The sequence below is a fragment of the Sphaeramia orbicularis genome, chromosome 13, assembly GCF_902148855.1.
Source record: "Sphaeramia orbicularis chromosome 13, fSphaOr1.1, whole genome shotgun sequence".
Taxonomy (NCBI): Eukaryota; Metazoa; Chordata; class Actinopteri; order Kurtiformes; family Apogonidae; genus Sphaeramia; species Sphaeramia orbicularis.
Genome location: NC_043969.1, coordinates 30,688,084 through 30,707,593, shown reverse-complemented (window position 1 = coordinate 30,707,593; position 19,510 = coordinate 30,688,084).

Sequence of the window (19,510 nt, the reverse complement as noted above, 5' to 3'; positions counted from 1 at the left end):
TAATATGCATATGAATCTGTCTGTAGGCTATACATTAGGTTTAGTCCACAGAATAATCAGCAAATATTGATGGACCAACTTTAATTTGGGGCAGGAGTGTGAACAGGAAAATACTTGTGATGACTTTAAATAAACAGTGTCATAGTCATGCTAATGGGATGATGTGATGTGCTAATGCAGGCGGAAAAAAAGAAGCTGAAATGGGGAGCTACATGGAAGGTAATTGAGAAAAACTTTACAAAGGTGGAACTCTGCTGGACTGCTGAGCAGGTGAAGTCACGCTGGAAGGTCCAGCTGTTCCATTAACCTTTTGTAATGAGACAGTGAAGCTGGGAAACAGTGGACAAAGTGTAATGTCATGTTCATGTCATTTTAAAGGAAGCAGCAGGTTTTTCTCTACGTCCTGCAGGTGTTTTAGGAATAGCTTAACATTTTCAGGAGAAAGCTTACAGAGGGTAAAATATAACCTTCACTCATGTTCAGAAAAAGACTGGGAGGCAAAAGCTTTTTATTTTTTTATTTTTTTTTATTAGAACCCCTATTAGCATCACTGTAAGGATTCCTGCACACGCACAAATTAACACACCCGACAACACACCCCATCTTATCAAATTAACACTCAAGTTCACACAGAAGAGAAACAGAATCATCATTGTTAAAATGAACACAATCTGACTAATCAAGCACTGTTCCATAAAACATAACAGCAAATGTATTAAAACAAATGACTATACAATTATAATAATTTTCTGTCAAATGTAATTCTCTGATTGACCAACTTACATTTCATAACTATCCAGCCTACACTCCCACATAGTTGATTCCAAGAAATATTTCACTGCCAAGAGCAATTTCTAATTACCCTGAGATTAAGACAATTTCACATCTGCAGAATCCACGCTTTTAGATACCATTTTGACTAACTGATCATCATTTAGTTGAATAATATGCAGAGGCTCAGAAATGGCCTTGTAAATAACTCTTTTGTCTATGTATTTGATTGGCTTTTTTGGTGAATACAAGAATGAATCATCTTTCTGTTATTCATCATGTTTGAATACTGTGGGGAGCAAACTGACAAAATAATCTGTCATATAACATCTTTGGTGATTTTATACCAAGTATATTACTGATAGGATCCTCAGTCAACACAAATGGTCATGTCTATTACATTAGCAGCGTAAAGCACAGAATGCTGCTTTGTTTTGAGGTACCGCACTTGTAATTTTTACATTAAATTAAATCATGGGACAGTAAATCAAACTGTGGCACAACAGAGGCATTCAGAATTTGCCTGATTACATCTGGAAACAGGACGTTTAAAGCTGTAAACCAAGGATGTCAAACTCATTTTAGTTCAGGGGCCACATGCAGCCTAGTTTGACCTCATGTGGGTCAGTAAAACAGTAACATTTGTTTTAGTCCAAAAAAAAAGTGTAATTACAGTATGAAAATGTTATCTTCTCACAAAATAACCTGAACATTCATAAACAACCTAAAATTTCTCCAGAAAAATAAGCAAAATTTTAACTACATTATGCCTCAGTTTCACAGTTATAGCCTTCATGTGCTTTACAACTTTCAGAAAAATACACAAAACATTTAGTAACAGGCACCTGGAACTGAAAAATACAGCTTTTAACTTTAAAACAACTTGTCAAGACTCAGTGACACTTTTAACTGTCAATGTCTTCTGGGTAATTTTTTCAGTTTGCAAATTCATCCAACGGGCCAGATTGAACCCTTTGGAGGGCTGGTTTTGGTCATATGTTTGACACTCCTGTTCTAGACACATGATTCAAGCTGCAGTGTTTGATGTTTAGTGATCCGTACAGTCCATGCAATTACTTCTGAGCCTCTGAAAATCAAGAGATGTTTGATTAAAATGGGTGTAATTTCTGAACAGTCAATGCAATGTTTTTGTGAAGTTAAAGTCCCTGCTTGGGTGTTTCATTTCAAGTCCACTGTGGTGGTGTACAGTGGCAAAATAACTACCGTAAATTTGTGTCCAAATATGTATTGACCTAACTGTATTTACCTTCCAGTATTAAAATTCATGTCTAAGACTGTGCTCCATTTCTATTTCTACCTCTGTAAATCTACCTCATGATGCAGACTTTGCCTAATTACAGGTGTTTTCAGACATGTAAGGAGTTAATGATGTGGTTTGCCCTATACTTGATGGCTCAATACAGAGGTTAGGAAACTTTTCTTTTCCACAGTGGCGTGAAACTCTACAGGGTCTGATCAAATGAAAGTGAACATCAGCATGAAAAAGGAAATTTGCACATATCATTTATCAAGCGGGCTCATTTTTTAGCTAAAGATCTCTAATTTATGGATTTCTTATCCTTTTTAAAACACTCACACAGTGCAGGAGAAGTACCGAACCTTCTGCTGGGCTGTATTAAATTAACAAAAAGACATGCAAAATTACTTTGAGAAATTAAAATTCTGAATGAAGAAGTTTGTAAATTCATACACTGGTCACATTTAAAAAGACTATCTGTGAACTATTACCGACAAATTAATCTTTATTTATAATTTACCTATATCAGTATGGACCACCACAAGTTATAAATAACACTGTGTTAGTATTAACCCATAAAGACCCAGTGCTACTTTTGAGGCAGTTCCCAAATTATTTTTTTCTCTATTTTGACCTTTCTTAGCTAATTTATCACCAAATTTTTTTTTTTTATATTATCCTCTTTATTTGGCATTTTTTGGTGCAAATCATGTATTTTCCTATAATTACTTCACAGATCATATAGATGTTCATGAAAACTCAAATAAATTCTAAGTTAATTATATCAGAAACAGAGAAAACAAAAAAAAGTGACTTTTTTTTTTTTTTTTTGCAAATCTTTATTAACTGAAAGTAAACATAAGTATGTCCATCCACTGTCATTGATCCAACTCCATGGGTTTTATTGGTGAGTCAATGTTGTAGAAGATGACGGTGTTTCCATGGTAACTGCAGAGACTCTGAACATCCAAATGGGTCATATCTGATTACCATGAAAAGATGAATAACTGTATTTTACACCAATTATTTACATGTATTGATAGGTTTAGTGGATCAGCAGGTATTAAACATTTTAAATCAGTAGATAGTTTGTGTCACCGGTGGTTGTTTTGGTCTTTATTGGTTAAATACATTAAATAAACCATTGTGATTATATCTGGCTTGTTGTTTTAAAAAATAAGTCAACATTTTGGTTGACTGATGCATACAATGGTAAAAAGTCGTTCATGTGTTACTATGGCAGCCTGTCCACGTGTTACCACATTCTCATGTCAATAAAACAGAGACTTTTCAATATTTTACTCCAACATTTATTTTCAGCATAGTTGAACATAATATCTAAAAGGTTTTGTCCTACCTGATATCAATTCGATATCAATTTCTGTCAAGAACTGCATGTTTTGCGTAAAGCTTAAAAAATTTATGTCCGTTTCAAGTCCACGTGTTACCGAGCAGTAATTTGACATTTTTCGCCCAAAAAGTTTTATATCTCCAAATTTTGTTATACATAATGTTAAAGGGCTTATGAATACCTACTCAAATATGTATAGTAAATGCATATAAGTTAATCTGCTTAGATGACAGAGGCTGTTGAACACGAAATGTGCCCATGTGTTACTGCTTGGTCAGACCGTACAGAATATTTATTGTACATTTATGATGTGATTTGGACTGAGAGAATAGAATTGTATAAAGGAGATGTATATTTCCAAATTCTGGCCTTTTTCACCCCAGTTTTGGCTCCTGCAGCTTTTAGTGATAATCATGTCAATAACTATGTTGAAAATGACACACAAAGCAAACAGAAACAGAGCATTATTATCTAAATTAGAGTTGAACAACATAATTTAAGAGTGTGGTTAAATTGCTAACTTTTAGTGTGAAGACTGTAAAGAGGGAAACACATTTGCTTTTCTTTGTGAAGTAAAAACTGTCACTTTATCAGCATTTCTTACAGTTAATAAAACAAGCAAGTGGTAATGATGTAGTTGTCATGGCGATAATGGCAAGACTTCTAAACCTAAATGGAACAACACCTCAAATTATTCCTTCTCTTCTAAATTTTACCACAAACTAATCAAACCAGACCTGTTACAGCGCCAGTACTACACACATACTTGCGGAAAATAGCCCCAAACCTTCTGATCTAATGAGAATTACAGTGAATGGATGAGATGTTTACGCATTATCAACACAATCCATGCCCAAATGTTGGCACAGCTTAAGTGCAGCCATTGTATGTGGAGTGATGAGAGTGTCAGCGGACAAGGGTAAATGTAGGACACCAACACTGCTGATCCTTAAGGGGATGATGTGGCACAAATACAACACACTTTACTAGCTTGTGATCCACTTGACCGTACATTTCTTACAAGAGAAGATTATTTCCAAACACTGATCACCGGGAAATGTAAGACAAGCAGAGAAACAGAGCCGACCAACCTGATCGGCATGCTGTACAGTACTGTATGTGATGTGTGAGCTTGAGCCTCTTTTTAGCATTAGTTTCCAAAATTAAGCCAGTTTCCTTGGAGATTCAAACTCTGGAAGAAAAAAAAAGGAAAGAGAGAAAACTTGAGGCCAATCATCTTATTTTTCTGTTCTGCTCAGTTAAATAGCAACAACAAAATTAGGTGGGACAAATCTTATACCATGAAAACACACTATGATATGTTACATGAGAAATAACTGCACTCATTCATGGAAAATCAATACAAATAAATTACAAAAGGTGCATAAAGAAATCCCTGGTGGCAGTCTGTATGTATATTAAGTTTATCAAAAATTATAATCTGGAATACGAAATTAATTAATCCATTGGCAGGCATCCATGCAACTAAAGCTTTTTTTCTGCAAAATGCAAAATAAATGCACAGTTGCTTGAAAACCTACTTGAAAAACACGAGTCACACAGTCACACTGGCTAACCTAGTCCTTCATTACTTATATATTCCAGTTCATTTCAAGTCAATACATATACATTCTTCCCAGTACAAATACAGTTCTTCCTTGTGCAATGCTGCCAAGTAGTACTGGAACATAATTCATTTGCCCCATTTACACTATTTATATCTGTTTGCTAAAAGCTGCAGAACCCAGCAGTTTCATGACAATGACATAGGCTGTTTTTAAACTGAAAGTATTTGTGACCTTTACATTTTCAATGGGAACCGACTGGCGTAGTGCCACACACTACCAGTGAGCACTCCTAGGGATTATTTGACAATAACAAAAATACACAATATCACCTGCCTGATCCATTAATGTTTAAACCTGTTATTGATACTGCTATTGTGTTGTTCAGCAAGTGATTCCATTTTCGCAGCTCTGTTTGATATATATTTTTGTTTAAAGACCAACTGGTAAAAAAGAGGTTTATAACATTAATCACAGTAAACCATAATAGTAATAATAGTCAAGAGTAAATTAGTTAAGTGATGTTAACAATGGGATACTCTAATAAAATATCCCATTGACTGAACTAGTGCAACTATAAATATAATCTCATTTAAGTTTCAGCACCTGGTTAGATAACACACCAGGTACAAGAGCAAGTGGGGGCAGGTCTTCAGTATGTTTACTGAGGTTTTGGAAACATCTTTAGTCTGAGTAAAGGCAGCTAGAATGTCAAATCCCTCCAAAGGGGAGAATAATCCTATTCTGGTTGAGTGGCTCAAGACGTCCTATATACCTGCAGTTAAAATCCTCTCAAAGGGGTTTTCAGGACTTCAAGATTATCAGAGTTTGCATCCCATATACCTGGGTAAAAATCTCTCTATGAAGACTTGGCCACCCAAGAGTAAAGTATTAAGTGTCATCTGTGCCTGAGCACTTCTGTAGCTCTGAAAGCAAATTCAGTCTGTGTTCAGTTAGCTGAGTTTAAAGCTCTCAGAGGAAGAACCCATTATCCATTATTTTCTTCCTCTTAGAATTATGCCAGTTTCTATTCAGGATCATTTCATTGCCTGCATTTAGATATTCTATTGTTGTGCCTTGAATAAATTGCCCGAAAAAGTGAAAAAGGCCAGCATCACCTTGTCCCACTTCATCTTAACTTATTTGTCAAGCTGTCCATCATCCTTTCAACAGGGGGTACTTGTTAATGATTGATGCAGCACCTCTTAATGTGATGGATGAATTGCCTGCTGCATGATGGGACAGGGGTGAGTCACCCAACCCACTCCCTTCCCCCACCACTCCCTACCACTTCCTATGTAGTGGAGACACACTCCTTGTGTCCATCGATAGAGGAACAAAGGCACATTCAATTTAAGCCCCATCAATAATGTACAGCAGAGGAGGCACTCTGCAAAGAAGCCCTGTAAAGGGCATTGTTTCAGGGAGGCAAGGCAGTGGTTTTAGACTGATATATTATCTCCACTTCTGTACACACTGAGTTGTGTATAGTATCATCTTTTTATTTATTATTGTGTGGCAGCTTCACTGTGATGTCTGAGAGCTCTCTTCAGCTGCTTTGTTTCTCTAAAGGGTGCAGCCCTGCGCTGAAAAAATATGTCAGAGAGAAGATAAGACAAATGTCCTCACTTCTGATTTATCATCTGTGTCATACATTTGTACACATAGTCCTTAAAAAACTGAAATGTACCTTCAGAAGAAGCTGGACTGAAGCAGGACGATGTATTAGATTTGATATTTGAAGACAGACATAAAACAAACAGACAGTACACTATAGGCAAAGCAGTCACTTAATTAATAATAAATAAAATGGTACACATTAATATCAAAAAAACACCTGGAGGGAAAGTTGGTAGGTGTCTTTATGACATTCAAGATAAAAGCATGATTTGCTATTCAGCTCAGATATTAGGACGATTGAAAATGCACAATGTGAGGACCTCATGACACAATTCAAAGCATTAATTCATAAAATTTCCATATTAGAAAATCAACTTCAGCAACTGGTTTTGTATTATATACACAGGCATGCCTAAAATCCCACCTGGATTTAGTTTAGCAAATAATATGAGCCTTCCACTGGATGATTTGTAGTGGTAATAATTAGTCATATGTTTAACCTAGAACAACTTATTTAACTAACTGATGCTGTGAGTAGCTTCTCATTTCATAAACAACCATCAATTAACTAGAGAATATAAACACTGGACCATGGAGCAATAGGAAAAGGTTGTGGTAAATCTAATTTTGGGTTTTAGTGGTTAACACTTCCATCAGTCATTATTGCACTTCCACCTGTCAGATAGAAGGTTGTGTATTAATCTCTCTGTTCATTTTCCTTACCTTTTTGACATCCAGAGTAAATACGAATGTTAGGTGGTGTGTGTGTGTGTAGGATCGGTAATAAAGTGAATGAACCTTTAACGTTTCAGAGTGATGAGCACATCAGAGTAAAAAGGGAAGCGGGTGAAGTGATTGCCCATCATGCCTAGTGCCTGTGGTGGCAGTGTTAAGATCTGAGGTTGTTTCAGTCGGTCAGATCTAGGTTTAACATCATGTGTCGACAAAATGAACCTGAATACATTGAATGACCAGTTCTGAACATCAGTGGTTTTTTTCTTTGCTGATAACACAGATATATTCCAGGATGATGGTGTCAGAATTCATCAGGTTCAATCTGTGAAAGAGTAGTTCAGGGAGTATTTTCACACATGGATCGGCTACCAGACCTGAACTCCATGGAGAATCACTGGGATGTACTAGAGAGAACTTTACGCAAACTCTCACATCACATCATCAGTACAAAATTGATGCTGCTATGGATGTGAATAAATATAGCATCTATTGTGACATTTCATTTGCATTGTATAGCACGACTGAATGTTAATGTGTAGTGTAATCAAAGCAAAAGGCCTCAATGAAACATTTTGCATGTGACTTTGTTTGGGCCAGTCAGTGTATATTTTGGTTATTTAGATTATCTTAGTTGTTTAAAAAAATTCAGAGCTTGTTAATCAGTGTATAAGTTAGTTCCAAATGGTTGCCTTTCAGTGGTGTCGTATCATTAACTAATTAAAACATGAATTTTATACATCACTTGCACTGTAAACAGGATGTATGCTTGAGTCACATCAGATAGATTTGATTAGATATGATGGTGAAAAGTGCATGGTCTTACTCCCAAATCGTCACATTCTGCAACTCGGTCAGTAGCTTGTCAGCCTCTGCGTTCAACCTTGGGTATCCCTATCATCAATCTTCAATGTACAAGGTACCTGATAGAAGTCAATGTAAGTCCTTAGACACTGGAAACTGAAGACATAGGCCAGGTGATGTTGTCAACTCAGCAAAAACAGTGCAACAGTGAAGCTAGTGGACTTGACACAGGAAGAACAGGATTTATATATTTATTTTTGCATCTCTGTTTTTGTCTGTCTTATTTTTGCAATCCCCCCTAAACATTTTTTTCTAAGCCTAATCCTTTTTCTAACCATAACTAAGATGTTTTTATGCTTAAACCAAAGTGTTATCATGGCATTGCCTAAATGTCTGTGGCAAATGACACCCACCCAATGCTTTCAAATATTATGCTGCAGCTTTTTTTACCCTACACATCAAAATGTGAAGCCATGTCCAAGTATGAGCATGTGAGGAGTTAGAAGTGAGAATGTGTAATTGAAAACCACAACTCCCATGATCCCACAGTATTTCATGACATCATCAAACAACTTCTTTTGTGATTGTTGTGATTAAGAGGCACTTAGAGGCAGAAATTACACACTATGCTCTTAATTACCCCACCCCCAGAAGGGGAGTGTATATAGGGGTACTGTTTTTGGTTTGTTTGTTTGTTTGTTTGTTTGTTTGTTTGTTTGTTTATTTGGGTGTTTGTTTCATTGTTAACACTCTAGCAGCAAAGTTATAGGTTGAATTCATACCAAATTTGGTTGATAGATTGCCAGTGACCCAGAATAGATCTCATTACATTTATGGAAAAGTAGGTAAAAGTAAAAAAAATTTATGAATTTTTTAAATCTTTTTTTTTTTTTTTTCCATTTACTTAGAATTGGCGAAAATTCAAATGTCTGAAGCATCAAAACTATTGGTTGAATTCATACCAAATTTGGTTTATAGATTTCCAGTAACCTAAAATAGATGCCATTACCTTTTGGGAAAAGTAGGTCAAAGTTTAAATTTTTTATGAACTTTTTTAATCTTTTTTTTCCCCCCATTTACTTGTAATGGATGAAAATTCACATGTCTGTAGCAGCACAAGTATTGGTTGAATTCATACCAGATTGACTTTATAGATTGCCAGTGACCCAGAATAGATCTCATCACATTTTGGGAACAGTAGGTCAAAGTAAAAAAAAATTTATGAATTTTTAAAATGTTTAAAATTGAAATATGTGCAAGGGGCAAGGTTTGTTTGTGCCCAGCAGCACTTAATTTGCACTCAACAGGTCAATAATATAACATGAAGAAAAACTCAAGCGGTTTATGAGTAATCAGTATGTGCAAACAAACAATGCCAATGATGCACAAGGTGATGTACAGTATTTCTATAGTTACAGTCATAAATATTAGATGTATGTGATATATGGACAACATTGCAAAGAGCTGATAATGATACTGATGGTTTATGTAAAAGTAAAAACAGTTTCATGATGCATTAGATTGCTTCACTTTGATGTTTATTTCCCGTAGTTGGAACTGACATGATTGCATAAATGTTTAACAAGCCAAGAAAGCTGTCAGAAATGTTACTGAAGCATGACTTCACAGAAAGCTATTTGACATTGTGGTGATAAGAAAGATGAAGAGTTTACATTTGTTTTTATTAAGTTCCAAAACCTCCATGATATTCAGCTGTGAAGGTCATGAAGACAGTAGTGGGAGTGCAATGGTTTTGATCATGTTTGGATCAAAAGATACAGCAGTTTTGTGTGTGAAGATTTAAAGAGAGGTTATGTCTTAGAGTCAAGTGACCCAAGTACAATGCAATATATAAAAACCAAAAGAGAAACCCTGCAGAGAGCCTCTACAATCTCCTGCACCATCTGAAAAAAGCGCTTTAAAGATACTGTGTTTGAGTCTGTCAGAGAATTACTTGATCAGCGGTGTCAAAGATGCATTAAGGTCTAGAAGGATCAAAACAGATGTTTTTCCTCTGTCAATTGTTAAAGGAAGGCTGTTCAGTGCTTTCACAGAAGCCTCTTAGAAAACCAGTCTGGAACATCTCAAAAAGGTTTTAGTCCTGAATGCAATCAACGAATTAGCAATTACCTTTTCAAGGACCATACCATAGCTGACTTTTTGTTTCTGAGTGGATGATGAGTCTCACATGGGTCATGTCTTTAAGAATCGACCTGGTGTGAACCTTGAAAAGTTATACTGTTATCCGAAACCAGATATACAACATTTATTTGCCCATTTTTACCCCACCCCTGAGAAGGGGAGGAAAAGGGTATTGTTTTTGGTTGTTTGTTTCTTGTTTGTTAACACTTTAGCAGCAAAACTATTAGTTGAATTCATATCACAGTGGTTTCCACTTAACATCACAAATCTCTGGCAACCATTTGTTTTTGATCATGTAATAGTTTGCTGTACTATGTTGCAAATAAACATTAATTTTAGACAACATTTACTCTATATACTATATATTATCATGGATGGAGGCAGAAAAGCCAGGTTGAGATTACTGCACAAAGTGAGAATTTTATTTTCCTTAGTCAGGATATGTACAGTCAGTCCAGCTTGGATTTACAAGGCTGACAATTAATACTGAAAAAACAATAACTCAAACTGCGAATTATGAAAGAGTTGCAGTATCTGAAACCAACCTCAATGAACATTTGAAAGATAGACAGTACCACAGTGCTTCAGTTTCAGCTTCAGAGTTTGTCCTGTCCTTTATGTATTGGAATTGTCTCTATCAACTCACCATATATTTTTTTATTAGTAGTTTATTTTTTTTTTTATTTTTTTTATCAATTACTAGACATTTCAGGTGCCCCCATTTTAATTCCTGGCGACCCTACATAGGGTCCTGACCCCAAGATTGAAAAAACACTGTCATACCAAATTGGGTTTATAGATTGCCAGTGACCTTGAATAGATATGATCACATTTTGGGAAAAATAGGTCAAAGTTAAATTTTTTATGAATTAAAAAAAAAAAATCCTCCATTTACTTATAATTGTCTATGCTGACATCAGCACACACATATATGATGATATCAGCTGGATCGATGCCAAAATAAGCTACAATACATGTGAGGGGCGGGGCTTGTGCCTGGCACCACTTGTTTATGCCTGTACCATATCTCGAACCATCTAAAGCCTTATTTAAAAAAAATCCTCACAACTCTTATTGCTGGTTAACTGCAAAAAGAAATCACACCTGTTCACTGGTGGAATTTGTCTCATTTAGCCTTTCTTTTAACCTAATGCCTTTTTAGTGTGCAAAGGGTAATGGGACACACAGCACTTACACAAACAACTGCATCCTCTCATACAATACAAACACCCTTTGACATTGCTGGCTGAGCTGGGCAGCTTTCCCCCAATCCATCTGTGGCCACCAGGGAGCCGGTGAGGATCATGGTTCATAATTCATAGAAGAAGCCAGACATCCAGAAAGAGACAACTGCAGGCAGAGGGCTCAGTGGGTGGAGTGGGGGTGGCTGGGCTGGGCTGGGCTGGGGGCACAATGAACGAGCCCATATCCTAATGCTTCAGATCTCTGACTCCAACATTCACAAGTAAACGCTGAACATACTGAGATATTTTAGGGCTGTGAATGTGTGTTATTAGCTTATAGTCACATGTGCTCTCACAGTCACACTGCCTGGGCTGATCTGGTATACACAATATACAGTAATAGCACAAAATCATCCGTAAAGCAGACTTCATTTGATGTTTGCATAGGTCAATGGTTTAAGCTACAATGGATGAGTGAGAAAACTCTGGGGATGTAAAGGGATGACAAAGACTGCACTTAAGGTTTTTATAAATCCCCTAAGTGAAGAGAAGAGCCCCGTGCCTCAGGAAAATCCAGGAGAGCTGCATTTTCATGAAGTAAGACTGTTAATGAATGCTAAGAAGATCATGATGACAGAGTTATTATTATTATTTAAATGTTAGGTGGTGTGATTGTTCTGTAAAACACTGCTCATGTGTCTGATCTACTATATTTTGTGTTGGTAAAGTGCAGCCAAGGACCAGACGCACCAGTTTTATTAGTTTTATTGCAGGCTATACTATAATTTTTTTAATGTAATGCTTGAAAACTTAGTGAACAAATCTCTCTGATTTATGAAAACATAGTCTGTGTTTTATCGAGTTTATATAAAGGTTTTGCTTTCTCTCACTATAACTATGTGCTTTTATTATCATTCTGGACAAAGACATTTAATCTAATATATCTATATAACAAATGGATGTGTCAATGTGACATTTCCCATTGGGTTTTGAACTGTTGTCCTGACAATATTGGCCTTTTTCTGCCTCCAAAACATGGTTTCATTTCATAATGTTCATGAAACATGCAGACGGTTGCTCTGAGCACAACAAATATAAGATTAATTGAATCCCACTCTTTTTTTAAAAATTCATTTTTAACTTTAATATTTACATAATGAGAAGGATGTGGCTTGTACGTTCAATGGAATCACAATACACAATTTCCATCAGTTTAACCACGATCACATCTGATAATGATAAACAAGGAATGTGGCTTCTTCTGTGAAAAAGATAAGAAAGGATAAGATAAGATAAGATAAGATAAGATAAGATAAGATAAGATAAGATAAGATAAGATAAGATAATTATTGATCCCAATATGCGGAAACTGCAGTTTTTGCAACAAACACAGTGGAGAAAGACAGGCAGAAACATTCAAGAGTGAAACATGAAGCATAAAGAGAAGCATCTGCTATTTATGTTATTTGTTCTTTAACAATACTGTGATATTGACATTGAAATAGGCTAAGCTTGTTTGTCTGTAAGGAAAATTACCTAAATCACCTTTTTATTGCTCTATTCTGTGATTTATATAATATAATGATGGCTTTTTAGATATTTCAATCGTTTAAGGTCATTCAAATTTAAGCTTTTAATGCCTTCCAAAGTTAAGATTTTGTGTTCACTTATAGATGAGTTTCAATGTTTACTAACAACAGTGATGCGCGCGCACCTCGGAGGCAAAAACACCAGTTCCAGCTACCAGCCGGCTCACATACACCTCCAGGCTCTCCCCCGGAACTCGTGAACGAGGGAATATGTTAGCTCTAAAACTGTCCATTAACTGTTTCTGCCCAAGAGCCGATCCCATCTTCTCTTTCATAATAATTTGACTTAACCGCATCGGAAAGGCTGTCCCATAGTAGAAAAGCAGACTGTCACAGATGAGTGGGCAGCAGAGGTTGCACTAGACATTTTTATAGTTGTAAAAATTCCATCATAACATATTATTATCCATCATTTCAAATTTTTATTTTTTAATTATAATGAGATATATTTAGTAGTTTTTAATGTTCAAAAACATTTCAATGATGCAGCAGCTGTAGTTGCTGCTGGCTGATAAACCAATATCACAACTGGCATAATTCTATACGCCACTTTTAATTGGTGTGTTATCTGTAGACATTATAAGCTTTCCTTGTGTATGTTCCCGCAGTGTCAAATATAATGCACTGAGGGTTAAGGTTCAGGTTCTGTGAACCACAGATCTGGACACAAACTGACGTGCCATAACACATGAAAGGTGTACATATAAATGTGTACATATATATTTACATATGTGTACATATAGCACACCAAATGCCATCAGAACTGGCGTATAACTTGCTTGTCTGTCATCCTTCACTACATCAGTCCCTCTTTTTTCACCATGTTTATCAATGCCATCCAGGTTACTGGGCTTTTAAAAGAACTAAGGAGACTCGGCTGTTTTCACAGTTTGCGCTAGCAAAGTAGCATCTAATTTTGGCTAAAGTTAGCTAAACAACGATTACCCTCAGTATTTTAATCTGTCAAAATGACAGACGGCCTTCAGAAGTTTCCGTCATTTAAAAAAAATCTGCCAATGGCGGAATATTTCCGGTTAACTCGACCTCTGTATGGTAGATGTCCAGTACTTCCAGATCTGCAGTGTGCACTGCACACACCAGCATTCTGAAGTTCCTCCTCAGATCAGTTCTCGCGTCTTAATGCCTGCAACCGTAACTTTCGCTGATTTTTCTGGAAGGGATGTTTGCCAGCAGGAATTCTGTGGAAGTTTAAATCCTTCTGTGTGTTCTTTCTGTTCTGACAACCCACGGCACAGTAAGACGACGTCATTATTCACAATTACAGTCAGTGTTTTGCTATGAACTCAGTGTGCTTTCTGCCTCCAAGGTGCGCGAGCAGCATACGTCCTACGTCATCATGAAACTGATCAATAGACAGTGAAAAACAAAGAAATTAGAAAATACTGCAGTCACCTCCTACTCCTAACCTGCAGTGATCAGCATGGACACATTTGGGAGACAGACACATACTGCTGTTATAGCAAAATTTTAAGAATACACACAGTCTGAACCAACGCATTCAGGGTAACTTACCGGTAAGTTTGTGACTTAACTTGCTGCTGTACAAGTTCATGACAAACCAACACCTCTGTCTGTTATGTTCAGAATTGTCTGAAGATCCATAGTATTTATAATTTAAAGTCCACGAGATCAGTGGTTTTTCTGAGGTTTAAAGTCATTTTTGTGTTCATTATGTTTAAGGATTAAGGTTTAAATTTATTCAGTCATCTTCCATAATACAGAACATACAATCAATGAGGTTGATTTAAAGTCAACTGACTGAATTCTGTTGAGACTGAATAGGCATAGGCAGAAGCTAAATGCTTGTATACGCCTCGCCTACATTCAAATCAAATCAGTTTTAGGCAAACTAATCAATACATCAAAAATCATTCTTGATGGTACCCCTCAAAAATATTTTTACAAACCAATGTTTTGAAAACCATTCACGAATTGCACATCTTTAAATGTATATTTATGTCATTCCATAATTTAACTCCACAGATAATTTGCAAAACAAAGATCATATGGACAGGAAACAAAAGAGGGAAAGAGAGGAAAAATACTCATTTTTGTATCCATAAATACATGGGAGTGCTGGGAGCCTGTCATTCCCTGGCATTAACCATCCATTTGTAAGCTAATGGTAGAACGTGTTGCACACAGCTGCCACTGTTCACAAATAGACATTATTACATAGAAATGAGCTCTAAAGGATGTTATCATGAATGTAAACAACCAAGACAGTTTCCACCACAATATAATCATAATCTTAACACAGATACTGAACCTTTGGTCATTATTATATTTTATAAACTGTAATATTACTTTGTGTTTGTACACTGAAAAACTGTGTTGGAGGTGCATTTTACTAGTTATTCTGTGACAAATTTCACAAAAGAAACAAGTCCAAGGTGACGGAAAAAATTATTAGACCATCAAAAGTCATCAAAAACAATGGTTATGCAATCCAGTACTAACTCCTGTGTGTATCATGTGACTGAAACAGACAAAAAAGAAAACATGGAATGCCTAAAAGCACTGTTTTTGGCAGTACAATGCCATAGCTATTGATGAAAGAACTTAAGTTATTTTTGTTATTATCAACAAAACCATGGAAATAGTTAGATATCAGCTCTTAGATTAAACTCCTATGAGCAATTTTTGTTGTTCTCATTATATTTGTCCAACAAATTACCTTTAGTTGTACCAGGCATTAAAAGGAACAAGAAACTGAAGAAAACAAGGGTGGACAAATCACTTTCTCCACAATTGTACATGCACGCTCAAACTGATGATGAGATGAATGTTCAAGGTGAGACAATGTATTACTCAAACAAAACCCACGATAACAACACTGCTGTCATATACTGCATTAATGTTCAATATTTCACAGTGTGTCTGTTTGTAGAACTTGGTGAGCTGCCAATTTCCATGTTGCTACAAACTACATAATCGAAATAATGAATTAAGTTTTGAGGTAGAACCAAAGAACCCGGAGGAAAAATCAGGTGCATCAGCAATTAAAAGTGGCATTCATCACAAAAAATAATAAATAATACACTATTAATGGCAAGGACTCATTTCAAAATATCAAAGGTATGGTAATGGATTTAGAGCCAAGCATATTGCAGTCATGTCTTCAATAGGAGAGTGAATATGGTTTTCTTCTTTGTCAGAAACAGATCATTGTAAAAAGTGTCATGATCTGTGCCGGTGTGACTCTCAGCTCCTCCCTCTGTCATGATCTGTGTCTGTGTGGCCCTCGGCTCCTCCCTCTCATCATCTCCTCATTTTATAATTATCAGACTCACCTGCTGGCGCTGCGTGGCTGCAGCAAATTTCCTTCCAGCCTATTTAAGGCTTTGGTTTGCAGCCATGCAGCGCTGGTCCATTCCTCTTCACTCTGCTCCATAACCCGGACACTTGTTCATCTCCTCTTCGGACTCTGACCCAGGTTTTGTGTGTTTTTCTTTATCCGTCTTTCTTTACGGACTCTGACCCTGGTTCTGTATTTTTCGTCGTTTTGTTTTCTTTTGTGTTTAATAAACTTGTTTTTTTTCCCTTCAGTACTGCGCATTTGAGTCCTCTCTTTCCCCCCACTGTGACAAAAAGAATCTACAGGGTGGGGAAGTAAAATTTACAATGAACATTTAGTTGTTTTTTTCTCAGCAGGCACTACGTCAATTGTTTTGAAACCAAACATATATTGATGTCATAATCATACCTAACACTGTTATCCATGCCTTTTCAGAGACTTTTGTCCATATGAGTAATCAGGAAAGCAAACGTCAAAGCGTGTGTGATTTGCTGAATGCACTCGTCACACCAAAGGAGATTTAAAAAATAGTTGGAGTGTCCATAAAGACTGTTTATAATGTAAAGAAGAGAATGACTATGAGCAAAACTATTAGGAGAAAGTCTGGAAGATACTATTAAAGAAGAATGGGAGAAGTTGTCACCCGAATATTTGAGGAACACTTGCGCAAGTTTCAGGAAGCGTGTGAAGGCAGTTATTGAGAAAGAAGGAGGACACATAGAATAAAAACATTTTCTATTATGTACATTTTCTTGTGGCAAATAAATTCTCATGACTTTCAATAAACTAATTGGTCATACACTGTCTTTTAATCCCTGCCTCAGAATATTGTAAATTTTGCTTCCCCACCCTGTATATATACTTGTACTGTTATTGTAAATCCAGGACTTTTGTCAGGCTCCTGTTGGAATGAATACTGTCTGATTTTCCTCATAAGTACTTAAACTGTTAACATCTTTGTATTGATTTGTAAGCTAAAGAGCCAAACAGTTTAATACTCCTCCATTCAGTCATCTTTGTCTCAGTGATTTGATCCTCTATTATTACATGTCTTGCAGTTAGAGCTCAACAATTATATATCGATTTACTGATGGATTTGCTGATATAGACATGTAAGATGCCTTGAAGGCAACATGACAATTCCTCAAATTCCAAATAAATACATTTCATAACATTCACTTTTAGTAACAGAAATATGTTGTTAAGCTGTTTTTATCCTCTGCCTCAGCTGCCTGGGATTGTCAATGAATCTGGACACAACAAAAGTCTCTGCACAACTAGTAAATATTTTCAAACACATAATTTCTCAAGTCACTGTGCAAATACAATAGGAATGAAAAAAGAAATTCATTTTCAACAACACCGAGACCGCAAACACTACATAAATGCAGTTCTTCAGGAATGCCTTTATAACTGATTATTTCAGCTGCCAGTGGTACGAAACCAGAACTGAACAGAGAAGGCAGAGATCTTCATGGTCTCTGCAAATTAAATTTCACATGTAGTTATGTATAGTAATCACCTTAAAATGTAGTTTATATGCTATGGTTTAAAAATAGTGTCTTTCCACTGTTCCACATAACATGTCAATATACCTTCAAGAATGGAGTGAATACATGCATATAGTGTAAAAGAGGAGTTTCCCATTGTTCAGGATGATTTTATACTCAGGGTAAAAAGTGTAAAATTTATCAGAGTGACTAAGAAGTTAAACCTGTAGATACACAACAGCACAATCAGTACCTACCACAAATCAAATCAATCAATCAGTTGCTTAAAGTTGGATTTTTTTTTTTTTTTCAGACACATTCCTCGTTTCGTTCCTGTTTATGCACATCATTTATCACCTTGATCATATTCGTTGATTACATACTGAGTTCCAGTTACGCTTTATCTATCAAAAATGAAACACATTGAATCGATCATTTCATGAGAAGAGCTAAAAATATATGATTCCATCTTTATAAGCAACAGTGTACATGGGGCTGCTGATTCACTTGACTGGATTTGTTATAGGTTATAGGCTAGATAAAATACACAAGAATTGAATAAAAACATTAAGATATTACATGAAATATGTCTGTGTATTCAAGCTACTTTTGTGATATCTAATCATTCTTAACTGATTTATCAACATTTACTATAATTTTATTATCTGCATATTTTAGTGGAGATTAAGTATTTTCCTATACGTAATTTATTCATTAAGTGGATGTTCATAAAAGCTCAGAGTAAATTCATAGATTATTATGTCAAAATAGAGAAAACTGAAATAGCGACTTTCTCCAGCAAAATATACCATTAACTGAACATAAAAACAAGTGTCTCCACCCACTGTCATTTATCAAACTATTGTTTTATTGGTGAATCAACATTGCAGAAGAAAACAGTGTTTCTACGTTCAATACGGAGCTCTGAACATCCAAATGGGTCACATCTGGTGACAAGGAAAAGCTGAGACACTGTATTTTACTTGAATTATTTAAATGCATTGATAGGATTAGTGGTTTAGAAGTTATTAAACATTTTAGATCAGTAAATACTATTGGTGTCTAGTGACTGTTTAGGTCTTCAAGGGTAAAGTGTTGCCAATCATATCAATATCTAGAATAGTCCAGAATGCTGGTTAGTACATTACTGGTTAATTGTGGCGATTCTTTAGTTTATCTGTGTTTTCCACTCTGAACAGTCACTCTAAATACATGACTATTATAACCGGCACCTTTTATGTGCCCTACAGATTTTATATAATGATGATGATGCCCAACACCATTCTACAGTTACAAAAACAAAGCAAAAATTCTGTGTTTATGAGAGCTACCACATTCCTTATTGGACTTCAGTTTATACAGATGCAGAGACATGAAGACACCACATACGCTGTTCCGACTGATTGGTTCCTGGCTGCATGGGAGACAGAACAGTGATTTGCCATTATGGCTTTTCTAACGTCAAATAACTTTTTCTCACATTCATTTCCCGTAGCCCCTTAATCCTCAGAGGGGTTGCAGACAGAGTGAAGCCCATCCCAGCTGCCATCGGGTGGAGGCGGGGTAAACCCTGGACATGTTCATCGCATGGTTGTCATACAGAGAACAACAATGATTTCTTCTCAAAGTACAGTGATCAATTAACCTATTAAAATGGACCTGAAACACTGCATGATATTACTGTA